Source organism: Ammospiza nelsoni, chromosome 6 (assembly GCF_027579445.1).
Source record: "Ammospiza nelsoni isolate bAmmNel1 chromosome 6, bAmmNel1.pri, whole genome shotgun sequence".
NCBI classification, from domain to species: Eukaryota; Metazoa; Chordata; class Aves; order Passeriformes; family Passerellidae; genus Ammospiza; species Ammospiza nelsoni.
In genome coordinates, this window is record NC_080638.1 from 26,479,370 (window position 1) to 26,495,391 (window position 16,022).

Below are 16,022 nucleotides of genomic sequence, written 5' to 3' on the forward strand. Positions count from 1 at the left end.
AAGAGGGAAAAATGTTAGAGCATTGGTAAAGTGCATGAGTGTCACAACTAGATACCTCCATTTGTCTGCTACTAGCTGCATGTGTTCTGTTTTGAGTATTACTATCCCTACAAAAATAGCCAGGCAGTGATTTACTTTTATCTAGAAATTTTGTTTACTGAAAAAATATAGTATGTTTTAATAGAGGAACAGTGAATCTGGGACGAAACATGTAAGGAATATAAGGACAATGATTTTTTAATGAGAATAGTAGTTCAACAAAAACTGAAGTTTTGCTGATGTGATAGCATGTCTCTCTTGAAGATGATTTATTCTCTAAAACCAGCATGAGAGCTCTGCATGTGGCTATGTCTCACAGCAAGCTGTTTCAGGATTCTCTGGTAAGCTCTGGATGCCCATGGTAATTTCAAAATGAGCTTGTCTTGATGCCATGAAGCAAACTGTATTGACTACCCGATCACGTGATGAGCACGGACAGGCAGTGAGACACTGAGTGGAATGTAAGAAAGCATCCTACCATAACTTTTAAACTTGTATTTATAACTCTGTCAAGTTAAGCTGCAGAATGGTCTATACTAACGTGTTTTAAATTACCCATCCGTAGAAATGGAGCTATATTTTTTATATTTAACTCAAAGTGCTAAAGTATACTTGTTCATGGGGTGAACATGGATTAAGTTTCCAAAAGACGTTGAAAAATAAGTTTTTCTTCTACCACACCGTGAATAGAGTCTGTATGAAGTCACAGTAGTTTCCTTCTTTGTATTTTTGTGGGTTTGATTATCAGACCAACAGTGAACTTCTCCATGATTGTTGAAATTTAAATATTTTGTTATTTCTACTACTGAACTGCAGAGCTGCCAGTGTTCCAGATGATAATGTTATTAAAGTAGTATGCCTGCTTAAATGCAATGGTCATGGTATATATAAATACTGGGAAAAGAATCACAACTTCCCTGTGCAGAGAAGTGCTCACTCCCTCTTTATTTGCAGGAATTTGTTGTATAGAAATCTGTGGCTTAGCAATGCAGCAACTTAGAGACTACAACAAAGCCCTTCTTCTGTTTTTAGTTTCACTTCTTTTAGGGAAAAATCATTATTATTAATTGCTTTATGGGTAGAATATTAATCAGCAATTTAATTTTCACACAGCATGGAGAAATATGCAGTTTTGCACAGTAAATATAATGGTTTCCATTGTGCAGTGCTTGTGTTAAGAAGGGGTGCAACATGTGTAATCTGTACTCTTGTTTAGAGCCAAGTAGTCAATGAGTAAACTCTGAGGGCCCAACTCCACTGTGGACAATTATAGGATGCATAATGGTCACTGTTCAATAAGCTTTTAATGAAGTTTGAGAAACTAAAGTTCCAGCCTGTGTGGTGTCCCTACCTGGAGACATGGAGCTGAGATGCTGGTGTTAGAGAGGCAGAATAATGAAATATTTTTGGCTTGTGGAATGTTATGCCGCCCTAATGCGTGCTTTTTCTTTGCTCTCTTATTTAATGAAGTTGGATGAAGACTTGTGCAAGAACCAAGTCAGCGGTAGGTTTAGCTAAAAGCTTTCAGTTGCTTTAGGACTTCCCTCCGTTTGTGAAGCATTGTGGGAATAGTGCCGACACTTGCTGCCAGTCGCTGCAGTGATTCACAGTGGCTTAGGTGTCTTGCTGAGAATTAATAATGACAGTTCTGTTCAGAAGTTTGTGAAATTGAGGAGATCCGGCAAATTACGAAAAGAAAGCAAGTAGGCTGTGCAGTGTGTAGGCTTAAAGCTGAAAAAAATTCCAAGCTGATGCAGGGTTGAACTGTTACAGCATAAGGTATGTCACATATTCATATGTTTTTTGAAAATGTCAGAGGTGAAAATAAAGGCTTTGTTTTGTTATACCTGAGAGATGATGGAGCAATGTATGCTGAGTGTGTTAACACCTGAAAGGAAAACTGCAAAAAGAGAAAAAACTTACTTGAAGATAGCTTGCATTTAAAGGGCTGTGAGCTTCAATCCTTCAGACTAGTAGATTTCCCTCTGCTAGTCTCTTTGTATTATTTTCACAGAGTTGTAAACTGTGCTTACTTTTCTAATCTGTGGGCAATAAGTGAAATTCAGTTTAATAGATTTGCTCCTCAGCTATATATGTGAGAGCTGCAGTCTGGAAACTCTGAGTACATTGGTTTTGTAAATCGTTTCCTCTTTCTTTCTCCGACCCCCCTCTTCAGTAAAAAGAAATCAAGAGTAAGTTTTTTCAGAGGAGTTGTAATTGCCAAATCTCAGGCTGGGTTGTAAATGTGAATTAATTCTGTTGTTTTGGAGCACCATTTTTTTCTATGTTTGCACATCTTTGGAAGAAATTCATAGTCAAAGTCAACCATTTTCCTTCACTTTTTATTCTACAATACTATGTTCTCTTGGCATTCTGATTTGTAGAATTTTACCCACAATTACTTCACACTACTCAGCTTTTGTCTGGGTTAAATACACTCTTTACAATACAAAAACTTAAAGAATGTATTTTTAAAAATTTTCTGTGAGGAAGTTTTTAGTGTATACTTTTTTTTTTTTTTTTTTTGGGAAGATGGGGTGGAAATTGTTACCAGTGATGCTGGTGAAAGGCTGAGGTAGAGCAGGGCTAGCATAAAGGAGGAAGGGATGTAATCTTGAAGTAGTACCTTTTCTTCTGCCTCATTTCCTCCATAGTTAATTTAAAAATAAAGAATATGAACTTACAGATATATCATGATTGAGTATGTATCATAATAGTAGTACTTAATTTTGAAGACAAGGAAGAGGTCATGTGGGCAGTAAAAAGATGTAGGCTTTTTTAGCAATATTGTGTCAGATATAGAGGAATTTCTAAATGTGTCCTTATCATAATCTCCTGGAAAAGTTAGAGCAATATTCTGTCATAAATGTGAAACAAAGCTTACAAAAAGAGTCTTTTGACTCTATGATAAAAGGGTGATGGTGGTAAGCATGTACAAAAGAAATCATGTCTCTTTCGCTTATATTTGAAAATAAAATGCAAATGTCTCTTCCTGTAGTTGCAGTGAAATTCATTGACTCTCTAAGAAAAGTGTTGTGGAAACTAGACTTGTATTCCAATGTATTTCCTCTTGATGCTGAAATAATAAAGTGAATCCCTTTGTTATTTTGATTTCTGTATATATGCAAGAAAAAGTAATCAAAATAGTTATCAGCATATATATGGTGTATGGAGATACTTGTGGTTTTATTTTTTCACAGGGGAAAAACTTTTACATACTTTATTGTGAAGAGCAGTTGAAATTGTGGAATATAATTAGAAAAAATGCATACCATAAAAGCAAGTTTAATATTATGTATAGGCAAATCTAGGGAATTTTCCCTGTATTTAAAGCTTACAGCAAATGGAGATGGATGAGGTTATTTTAAGTCCTGTATGTTCAGGGTGAGACTCCTTTTAACCATGCCACGAAATAGCAAGTAATGAGAAAGAGTATTTGGGATAGATATAAAAAATGACAGAGTAATTTAACCATGGTTTTGTATAGTTGAATAAATGTAAACATGTGGTTTAGATTGACAAAGGAAGCTTGTTATTTAAGTTTCCAAAAACTGTCAGGAATAGCTTTTAAGCATTACTGTTGCTATATTTATTACAGGTACCATAACTTAGTAATGAAAAGATTGGTAGTGTGCATAAATTCATCCTATGAGACTGTTCTTCTTGAACAGTTGTCAATCATAGTAAAGGAGAATTTTTATGGAGGCTTTTTGAGTATATTATCAGAAAATTGTTCCCAAAACATGTTCCATCATGTTCTGTAAAGAGAAGCAGCAGTGTTTGGTGAGAGGAATGTAAGCTCAAGAAAGCTGGAGAGCAGGAGGGACACTGGGTACAGTTAACAGGTAGGAAAGAGCACTTCATGCTTGTGCATTAGAAGGTAGGCAAGGTATGCCTGTGCGTTGTAGATATAGCAGATGAACACCATCACAACTTAGGACTAAAAACCTGGAAATGAATTTAAGAAGTCACTACTTCTGCCAGTTTTTTCTGGAGTTTCTGATACTTCTTTTCTCCACGACTGAGCGAGGGCATATTTAAATGGCAGTCAGTAATGGATCAAGTCTGCAAATATGGCATATGAGCATTTAATTACTAATAGCTTGAGGCAGGTGATGCCTAATTTCAGTTCCAGTTGTTTATCTGGAACTGTACATATAACTGTACTAAACACTGATCTTTTTTAAGTAAATGGCATGAATGATAAAGATATGCTAATTTGCATGTAACTACAAGAATGCATTTATGCCAACTGTTTATAAAGCAGTTGTAGAATACATGAAAAAAAAACCTGTTTGTATAATCCTTCTTAGACTGTTTGAAGGAGTCAGTCATTTTTTCCTGTCAGAAAAATACTGGTCTATCTGGACATAAGGAGAAGTAAGTTAACTGCCTCAGTGAATTGTCAGATCCTTTTGAACCCACTGATAGGTGTGAACAGCACCTGTTTAGAAGTGAATATTCAAAAAATCTGCATAAGCTTACTATTTCAATCTTTGATATTTATTTAATTTGCATCCAAATATTGTGTGAAAATGCGAATATAATGACTTCTCATTAAGTTATCATCTTCCATATTCTCAAGATATACTGGCTGAAGCAAATTTTGGCTGTTGCACAGATGATTGTAGATAGGCAGAGTGGATGCATCTCTCCCTGCTGCCTCTTTTGCCCCAAATTCTCTTGCAAAACTGATGTTATAATCATTTGTATTTGACTGAAATATTGCTAAGCTGTCTCAGACCTTTTATAAAGCTTAAATGATGATTAAACCCATACTGGCATGTAAACTTTGATTTCCCATTCTTCTCTTAATGTAACTCCACCTAGACTTCTCACCCTTGGTTTGTGAACTTAATGTTTGCATATCTAATATACAATTAACATTGGAATAACTCAATTTAGGAAATGTAAGTGGCCGTTTCGTGATTTCATTTAAAAAAAGAAAAACTCTCCACACATCCCCCCTGCTACTCTTCCTTCAGCACTGACTTTCTGGCTCAACTTTTAATTTTTGAGTTCATGCTGTATTTAAACCAGATTTAGAGGCAGCTGGAGAACTTTTTTAATTGAACCTAGTTGGATACATCTTTCATCTTCATATAAGCCAGGGCATAACTCCAAAATAGCCTGCTCTGCTTGAAAATCAACATTGTAGATAGAAAATGGGCAATTAAACTACAGTATTTCCTTGAAAATCCCCTACTAATGGAGAGAGTTGGTTATTAGATGTTCCTGCATGTTTCGACTTGCCGGATAACCTCACACATCAGTAGTTATTTCAAGGCCTACTATTCCCTTTTCCCTTTTATACTTGAAGGGAAGACAAGTGAAGCATTAGATGATGATGACTGGGATTTAGGCTGTTTTGTATAGCACCCTTAAATGCCTCTTAGTTGGATGCTGGGAAAAGGGATTAAATCTACTAATGAATTTTTATAAGTTAGAACAGATTAAAGTAGTTCATTCTGCTATGTTCTGCATGCCTCGGTGGAACAACCTCACAGCCACAGAAACAATATTTTGATTTATTGCCAGTTAGAAAAGGAATCAAATCCAGAGATATGCTTTTCAGAGCCTTGTGTATGGATCTTTAGTTGCTATCGGAATTGTTTGGTCCCCAGCTTTTCTGATGTGTGTTGAATTATGGAAAGGAGAAGAAAGAAAGACAGTGTGTCCTATGTTTAGAATACAGGCAGAAGCTTGTCTCTGATGTTTGTTCTCTTCTGCCTGTACTGATTTGAAAAGAAGCTGCTTCCTGAAATGTGGGGTATTTTGTGCTATGAGTTACTGACTGTAGTATAGCCATGGCTAAAATACTTTTATTACCAAATATGATCTTATTGGTTGGTGCTACACCAAGAACCAGACTGACTCAGGTAAACAGTGTTAAGTGGTGTTTTCCCTCATATGGGTCATGTGTTACACCCTCATAAGGTATTGAGGAACCACTCAGTTCGACTCTTGCTGCGTAGGTTCAAAAAAGACTGAGATGGGTGTGATAATATTGCATTGCTTCTATAATGCTAGTTTTGAATTATTTTCTGTTAATTGTACTGGCTTTTACAGGTGGACTAAGGATCCTTTGTAGTGGACAAATAAAGAGGAAATGCACTTTTCTGTCAGTGATTTAGAGAGATGACATATTAGGGAAGCGCAAGTGGGCCAAATGAATGTACCCTTTATAAAAATTTTTTTTTGGATTTCACTTTTCTAACTAAATGTTGACTGTCTTTATTACTCTCACTATGGATTTTTTTTCCTCATTTTGTTGTGGAGACTGTGATAGTCTTGAAGGGCTTAAAAGGTGAACATCCCTAAAATATTGAAAGGTAAGAATGCTTTTCACAGAGTTTCATGAAGTCTCTGTGCTTTCTTTTCTATATTGACACTGTTGGAGGCAGAGAATGCAGTCTTCATCCTTAGAAAATCTTGATGTTCACTGAAGTGATAATCTGGTTCAGGTTTCATTTTCTGTTTGTGGAATTAAGAGTGTTTTATTTTCTTCAAATATGGGCCAAGTCAATGTGAATTCACCTATTTCTAGTCATTATACAGAGTAACTTTCTTTCAGTATTCCATTCACTTCTGAGTTAACTTTTCAAATACCTGTTCTGACCTTCAGAAACTGCAGAAAGTGTATAGTTCCTTGGGAGCAACTTTCCCCCTGCTGTTAGATTGCAAGTTAGCAGAGACATCTGACATAGTGTCAGGGAAGATAAGTGGTGGCCAGAAAAAATGTAAGTTTTTGTGGTGTGGTTTTGTTTTAATTAGGTCCATTATTCCTTGAACTTCTTTTTAGCTCCTTCTTTGTCCTAAGTTTGTCAAAACTGGTAGTGAAGTGCAAGGGGTCTTCTTCGACTTTACTCACTAATAGTAATGTAACAGGTTAATTAGGCTATGGTGACTGCAGAATTCAATGGAAATTTTGAAGAAATGAAGTCCAAATGTCGGGATCACTAGAGTGGTGGAGACACCACCAGGAGGCAAATCAGACAAGGGAACTTAATTTTTACTGTTCTGTGTTGGCTTTGTGAAGGCAACTCTCACTCTACTGACTATAAAAAACAACTGGGAAGATTAGGCTTCAGTTCATTACTTTTTTCCCCTACAGAGTTTATCTGATTTGTTCTATGGAAAAGAATTCTTGTTCTATTCTGTCTCTTTTTAATTTAAGTGACTTCTTACAGTAGACTTTTAAAAACTAGCAGGGAGAAAGCCCTCAAGTTCCAATGAGCATCTCTTCTTTGTCCTGTGAACTTACTCCAAAGTTAGGTGAGGAAAGTTAGAAACAGTTAAGAAGTTATAATTACTTCTTTTTTTTCCCCCTGCCTTTTCTTTCTCAAGGTTTCCTCAGTAAAATGTTGGCAATGTGTCAATAGTAAATGACCATTGGTGTGTTAAAGAGTTGAACCCAGACTGCCCTGCGTAGCAAGGAGAAATGAGCTGGTTTTTTCCTTACTCAATGAGAAAAACCTCAGTGACTGTTTGTACTGTTTGTAGAAGGCAGAATGTGTTTATCTTATTTTTCCTTTGAAAACAAAAAAAATTACATTGGAAGTATAATATGTGATGTGAATTTTTGAGATATATGCTTTAGAGCTGCCTGATGTTCTGCAGAACAGCGAGTGGCTACCCTTTTATTTTAGACTTCTGAAAATTTGAATACTTGGCAGTATTTAAGCCTGTGGAGTCTTGCTCCATATCCATTCATCTCTTTATAAATTGCTTCATTTTCAGTCTAGTATGGCAGTTTTTCAGAGCAGCGGTTGGTTCTTTAGAGCTGTGGCCAGCCCAGAGTGCTGTGGAAGTGCACAATTGTCAGCAGCTTTCTAGCATCAAAAGCTCCACACACCCCTTTGGGCTAGTAATAAATGCTTCAGCAATCAACTTGGACAAAATTAGGTTCTTGGGTTCTCCAACTCATTCTAAATTTTGTCATATATCTCAAGAAACAGACGTATCCCATTCTCCAAGTAAATAATTTGGGGAAAGCAGCATCCCAGTACATTAAGCTCTTAACATTTGTCTGCTGGGCAATTTAAATTGTGTGGCCTAAAGGTACTGTTCTCTGTTTGAAACTTAGTTTATTAATAACTTTGTATATTAATGTCCTTTAAATATTCACTTAAACATGACTATCACAAAATAGATTTGGACTCAGAACTGACAAGAGACTTAGTAATTTCTCTCAAATTACTTTTAAATGCATTCAAGTAGTTGCATAGCTTTGTTTTTTCTGACAATTTCAAGAATCAAAAATTAAATTTCTGCAAAGGTCTTCCTTTTTGAGCAAAATGCAGTTTAGTTAAATGAGAAATGCAGATACTACAAACTCAGTTTTGATCTGTTAATGTAAAGATCTTTGGGAGAGGGCTTTTAGTTATGAAATCTGGGAGTTATGGATTAGCAGATCAATTTGCATTCTTGAATATTTTCTACAATATTTATTTAGAACTATGTACATCTCCTGCTAACAGGAGCATTGGGTCAGGCCCTCAGTGAGTGTCAATTCAGATTTTAAAATCTAATGAATCCTATGGCTAGAGCTCAGTAAGCACTGATATAATACCATTCTTAATCTTCAGCTTTTCGTCTATTCTTCTTCTTAGACTAGCTATCTGAAGGTCTGAAGGCCTTTAAATCCCACTTACATGGAGAGCTATTGAGAGAACTGACACTAGAATGCAAATGTCTGTGAGTGCTGTAAGAAGTCAAGCAGTCTCACCAATAGCAGACAAACAAAATGGTCTGTTGGGCAAACTAGCTTGCCAGCTGGATGGATCTACAAACACGATTTTTGGTGGTCCCCACAGTAGCTAGGAGTAATATTAGTCATAAAACCAGAGTACTCAGAAGAGAAGAAATAAATAGCCAAACATTTTTGGAAACAGCTCTACTACCTGGGTGTACCTTACTGATGCTCTACAATACATTTTCCTGCATAAACCAGGTAAAAACATAGCCGATGGTTTTGTTGTGTCTTTGTAGTAAATCCCAAATGCATTGCATTTATCATTCACTGTAGGAAGATGCATTATGGTAGTATAAACATGTGTCAGGTTCTGTATCCCTAAACCTTCCTTTTTCTTTTAAGATGGCAGGCAATAATCAAAGTATTACGTAGGATGGCCCTGCAACAGTGGTATGGCACTATACGGGACATTAATATAGTGTACCTGTTTAAAGGTAAAATCACCTTGGACTGCAGTGTGGCAGTGGTAAATTTAAGTCCATTTATGATATGCTGGCCTTAATATTTGAGTAGCAAGAGTTAGTTCTGGTCCTCATGCTCAAGAACAAAGTTTCTAATTTGAAATTCTGTGTTTCTTTTGTTCTGCTTTTTAGTTATGAATGAAAATGCCACTTTTTAACTAAATTCCTTTAGAACAAGAGTTATTATTTAATAAGCTTGTACATCCCCTACAATAGTCAGGTGTGCTTTCAAAACACTGACCCCACTGCACAGTGCATATGAAGCAATCTAGGTAGGACTTCTTAGAAAGTAAAGGGTAAATAAACAGGTTTTGCCCTTTCCTCTGTCTTTATCCTGCTTATCTCCTTTTACTGTATTAAGTGATGTAAACTTTTTATTCCATCATTTCATAATGGGTTTACATCATTTGGTTTTAGTTATGTGGAACTAAACTTGATCTACTTCTGAGAATAATCTTTGTTGGTTGCAAGTTATTCAAAACTTGCTTGAATGAAAATTGCTGATCATTTGAAGCTTTGCAGTGATAGAATCTCTGTCATCTTTATACTTCACTCAATTATCTTGAATGCCCGTTTTGCTAGCTTTTAAATTTCCCTATTCAGAAAAGTGTGTTTTAAACACCATGTGTATTATTGCATTTAGCAGATAGTTAGTTTCCCTGACCCACTTAACTTACACACATACAGTCATTTTGAGCCTTAGCTTTCAAAAATATTTTAGTGGGTCAGATGTTTCCAAAATTTCATTACACCCTTTATTTGCCTTTAAAATATTAATGATCAGCTCTTGCAAAATGCTGATTAGGACTAGAAAATGCTGAGACACAAAGTTCGTCTTGGCGCTTATGGTCCTAGAGGTTTTTCTGTGTTTAGTTACATGTATGAACCCATATTAAATAGTCTTCAGATCTTTTTATTTTAAGTTCCTTCCTTGAAAAGGCAAGGTTTGACTTATTGGTTACACAATGCCTCATACACTTCTGTATGAGAGGAGAAATTGGTTGTTGATTAAAAATCTACGCAACTTTGAGGCATGTGGCAGTAGTATTTTCTTGTTTGTTTGGGCATTTTCATTACAATTATACCCACAACCCATGGGATAGAGTCTCAGTGCTCTCTTGAACGGATTGAGATAGCCAGTAAATCTCAGAAAACAGATTCCTTGCCCCCTCCCTCCCCACCTAATATTTTGAAAATTAATTGTATAAATTTCTATGAAGTTACATTTTCTGCTAACAATGTCTAATACATTAGCCTCACATCCTAAGGCCATGCAGAAATGCTGGGTGCTGCAATAATCCTGGGCTCACTTGGTAAACTCTACACTAAGACTTAATAGCATTACTGCTATGTCAGGCTGAAAGATGAACCAATTACCTTGGACCAGAACAGGGGCAGGAGTGTCTGAACTGAAAGTGAGTAAGGCAGGACTGCAGAGGCCCTGTTAGCAGCCAGGTCTGAGGACAAAGGTTGCCCTAATCTTGGTGTCTACACTGGGCCTTTTTTTTATCAATGGGTTTGGGTATTGGGGTATATAGGAAGGGTTTGGAGGAGCTTGGCCTATTCTCCTCCTCTTTGTCTGCCTTACTGGTGTTTGGTGGGCAACGTTTGTGTCTCTGGCTGTAGCTTCCTCTCCATTATTGAAGAAGTTGTGACATAAAGTGCTGATTGATGCCAAAAGAGGAAGTTTTGCCTCTGGTGCTTGGGTTGGGATTGTAAGAGCAGTTACGCCCAAATGTACTCTCAGCTCTTCAGAACAGTTGCCATTCTGTTTGCCTGTCTAGTTTCTATTTGCTCTGTGTTTCCCAGTGTCCATACCTGTTTCAGTTTTCATACCTGCTTTTAAGGGAAGCTGCCCAATGGAGCCACGTGTTTACCTCTTTCTGCTTGGACTATTCCTGTTCACTGGAGATGATGCCCTTTTTGCAGTCCACTTGCTATTTCTGGGAGTCAGCAAAGAGAAGAGACTTCAGAGAGAGGGAGGGATGCATCACCTGAAAGGATGATGCAGTTTGTGCATATCCAGCTTGCACCATGTATGCTGTGGTGGTTTTACAACTGGGAAAGGGCCCCAAAGGCCTCTGCTTTCAATGTGCTAAGAAAGATGTGAAGATGATGGGTAGCAAAGGTAGTATCATAAGAAATAAAAATCACTTACTATAAGGCTTCGGGTAATTTAATGTTTACATTTAAACTGCTCTGGTAAAAAGTCCAATTAAGTTCTATAGAAAACAAAGTAATAAGAAAGTATCCTTAAATGTATCTTTTTTCCCACAGTGCATTCTGTTACCTTGCCTGCCCTAAAAAATGCTGACTGTTTTGAAATGTTCTGTTTTGTAGAGCTGAGTGCATTTCCATAAATCATTTAATTGATATATGGCATATAAGGTGTAGAAAGAGTTATTCTCTGTCAGTTACCATTATGGAACATAAATGTATCTTTACAAAGCTTTTGCACTTTTTATTTTTGTAACAGGCCTTGGGTAACTCAGACTAGAGAAGTACCTGCTTTTTTAAATAAATACTTGACATACACAGAAAATACCCCCCAAGCCTGCTTTTTAAAAATTGCTATTGTCTTTGTTTTGCTAATGGCTCTTGAAAGACTGTAAGCAGGTTGCTGAGAAATATCTATTTAAGAACATCCTGTGGTTGGGCTGATGATAACACTTTGTCATTGTGTGGAATTACTGAAGCACTGTGCAGAAATTAGGGAAGTCAGATTGCACTTCTTTATGTTGTATTCCTCTGGAACCAGTGGTTCCAATGCTGTGCTTCCAAGGCATGAAATTCACTTTATTTCAGAGACAAAACTGGGTTAGTATCTCATACCTTATAATTTTGTAGGTTGTGATTATATGGCCACTTTGATTATGTTTCAAATTGGACAGCTCCATGAAAGCTGTGATCTGTCCTCCTGCCTGGTCTAGCTGATTTCTGCCCCTCTCTTGTGCAGGAACTAGTGCTCCTGTTGCTGTGCAGTGACTGAGTCAAAAAGCTGTCTGGCTGAAGATGATCTCTGAGATGTGCCATTTTTTGAGCATGATCCATTTTGCTCGCTTGGCTTGTGTGCAGCTGAATGAACACAGCTTTTGGCATAAGGGAAGTGGCAGAAAGGAAGGACTGAAACAAAGGGTGAAACAGTTTTCATTTGACACCTGTATTTATCTTGGACCAAACAGCTGTGTAACCACAGCTTTGAACCCAATCTGTAGCTTGGTAGTCTTACTTTTCCAGGGATGCAGATCCACTAGATGCACTCACAGCTCCTAAATGGCAGAAAGGAAGGTAGGCTGTGTCTCTCTTGCTTCTCCCACTGGTATAGCTGAGCCACGTAGTAGCCCTATGCATGAAGCAGGCACAACAATGGCAGTGCACTTAAATGACTGCAATTGAAGTATAGGGGACAAAGGTTGCTACAAATGCACATGGAAAATTTCTGTTGAAGCTTTGCATTTTGTTTGTCACAATTGATACTATTTTCAGCATTACGTAACACTGTAAGTATGAAGATGAAGCACAAAAAGAAATCTAAAGTAGTTCTTGAGTGTTCTTTGAAGAACTGAATTGCTTGAGTTGTATATATGAAGAAGAGCTGAGAAGACTTTTTGGAAGCTGACAGCAGAGAGCAACCTGATTTTTTACAGCATTATGATTTTTGTTAAGTAAATTTCAAACTGAATTATTTGGAGAAAGAACTTTTAAATTCTGCTTGAGAGCTTATGTTGCAAATCCTGAGGGTTTATATAGATCATGCGTAGTAGGTCCAAGCAGGAAGTAATGAGATATCTGAAACCTTACTCAGTCAAAGTCCTTGTTTATTGCTTAATCTCTGGCTTTGAATAAAACAATTTATGGGCAACCGGAAATCAGACCTAAATGGTGGTCCCCTGTGGCTATCCTCACTCCTGCTGCCTACTTATAGAAAAGGAGGAAGCTGGTAAATTCTGCCTAGAAGGATGTGAGCTTTCTTATTAGTTCTTTTGTTCTCAGTGGTCTTACACAGTCATAGCTATACTGAGAATTTGTCCTGTACTTGAAACTTGGTTAAAATTTGTTGGGTTGTTTTTTATGTGTGAATTGCAATAGAAACAAGGGTGTTTTTTTCCTTCTAAGTTCTTCAGCATTGATTCAGCTTAAATAACAGTAAAGCTATTTGTTTGGGACATCTGGGTTGTATTGGTTTTGCATGGCAAGGTTTTGGTAGCAGGGAAGGTACAGGGGTGGTTTCACTGAACATCTGCTGGAAGCTTCCCCTACGTCCAATGAAAGTATTCCAACCAGCTCCAAGATGAACCTGCCACTGGCTGAGGCTGAATCCATCAGTGATGGCACTAGTGCTTCTGGGTTAACACATTTAAGAAAGAAAAAAGTCATTGTGCAGAAGAGGATTGCAGTCAGAGCAAGGAGGAGTGAGAATGTGTGAGAGAAATAAACTGGGCAGGCACCAAAGTCAGTATGAAGGAGGAGCAGAAGATGCCCCAGGTGCAGGAGCAAGCATTCTCTTGAAGTACTTGGTGCAGAGCATGGTGAGTCAGGCTGTGCTTCTGCAGCCCATGGAAGTGTCCAGTGGAGCAGAGATCCACCTGTGGAGAAGCCCACATCAGAGCAAGTGGAGGCCTGAAAGAAGACTGTGACCTTGTGAGAAGCCCTTGCTGGAGCCTAGAGAAGCCCTGAAGACAGGCAGGGCCTGTGTACCTGAGGAGAAGGGATCCCATGCTGGAGTGGATTTGCTGTCGGGACTTGTGACCCCACAGGGAAGCTATGCTGGAGCAGTGCAGTCCTGAAGGATTGCACCCCAAGAAGGCGTCCTATTCTGAGCAGTTTGTGATGCACTGTAGCCCATGGGAAGGAGAAGTTTGTGAAACTGTCTCCTATGGAGGGGACCCCACACTGGAAGGAGTCTTCCTCCTGAGGAGGAAACAGCAGCAAAGACTACATTTGATAGACTAACCATAACCCCCCATTCCCATCTCCCTGCTCCTCAAGGCAGAAGGAGATAGAGAATAAGAAATAAAATTAAGTCCAGGAGGGGGTGGGGGGGAGGAGACAGTGTTTTTAAGTTTTGATTTTGCTTTTAATTATCTTTCTCTGATTTCATTGGTAGTAAATTAAATTTAATTTCTTTAAGTTGAGTCAATTTTACCCGTGACAGTAACTGGTGAGTGATCTCTCCCTGTTCTTTTCTTGACCCATGACACTATATTTTCTCTCTCCCCTGTCCAGTTGACAAGGGGGTTGACAGAGCAGCTTTGGTGGGCACCTGGTGTCCTGCCAAGGTCAAACCACCACAGGGGAGATGACTTTGGTGTTTTTTTAGACTTTAAATTTAAGTAGTGATCGAGCTACTGAAGAAGACAGCTTTTTTGCACTTATGTTTCAAAGTGCAGCGGAGTCTAAGAGAAAGTTAGAATTATGACTTACCAAAATCACATTCAGAATCAAGAATTCTAGATGGTAATTTCAGTCCAATGTTGTAGAGCATCATTTTAGGCTAATATGTTGCAGTTATTCTTAGGACATTTATCCCTTGATCATTAAAAAAAGTGCTCAAGAAACTCAAAGAATGCTAAAGCATGAGACTATGGGCATTTTGATTTAATTGAAATTTACCTTTTGGGGCAGGCACTTAGAAGAGGTCTTTCTGCTTTTTCCAACCAGGACAGCTTCTGAGTTTTCTGCTCCTCTGCACCCTGCAAATTCCACATCATAATTGCTTTAAATGGTAGTAGGATATGGGGTAAGAAGGAAAGACGTTGTGAAACATCTAACATACTATGTGCTGATGCAGTCAGGATGTTCCTGAGCAAACCAGCAGCTGGGTCCACAAGGAAAGAATTGTAAATGACAAAGACTAACATAACGGTGATTAAAACCAGTCCAAAAACTCCTTCCTACCCTACCAAGCTACCACAACAACTACAATGAAAAGAGAAACGTGAAGAAAATTCTCTTTCCATTGTCAAAAAGTCTAGATATCACAGATCATCTCAGAGATGCTCACTGTGTGGGGGTAGGCTTTGTTACATGCTTTGACTGGGGTTTATCTTTGTTCTATTTCACCCTCCTCAAAGTGCACTGTTAATAGAGCACATAGCTTGACTCTGGAGACACAAGCTCCTGTAGGATGCTTCTTGGAAGTGAGTTATGCCTCAGTGGTAAGAAATAAGATTATTATGAGACAGGAAAGTGAAAAAGATGGAGAAGTTCAGGCTTGGGCTATACTCAAGAGCATATAATGCAAGTTTTATTTTTCTAATGTTCATTCTGGGCTGATACCAAAATTGGTGTTTTGATGGGGTAAGTTGAAATCTGTAGGTACAAGGGGAGCTACAGAGGTCATCCAGTACAACCTCCTGCTCAGAGCACATATGTACTTCATGAATACAGAGTGATGCCACTCTCCCAAAAGGATTGATTGGCTGGGCTTGCATTATTTGAATGGAAGTATAAGTTGTTTTCCCATTTTTATTACTTAGTATCCCTGTCTGATCTCAGTGCATGTGCCATCAGTCTTAATATATTCACTTGTATATTTGACAATTTATTTTCCTGGGATGGAAAGCCCCCTCCATTGCAGTGTTTTAGGAACATGTTTTGAAAACGCTCATGTTTTTTTTCTAAAACTTTTCCAGGGCATTAACACTGCTGCAGCTCTGCTGGCACTAATACCAAAAGGAGGGGTGCTGTATTCAAATGCTTTTTGTTACTGTATTGTCTGCTAACTTAATGTGAAAGTAATCAACCAATGCCTCTCTCCTGTGCAT

The 16,022-nt window shown here is 38.0% G+C and overlaps 1 protein-coding gene across 9 annotated transcripts in view; it reads left to right on the plus strand.

The window, feature by feature from the left end:
* Nucleotides 1-16,022, plus strand: part of PHF21A (PHD finger protein 21A) — a 125,034-nt gene that overhangs the window by 41,974 nt on the left and 67,038 nt on the right. The window lies entirely within an intron of this gene.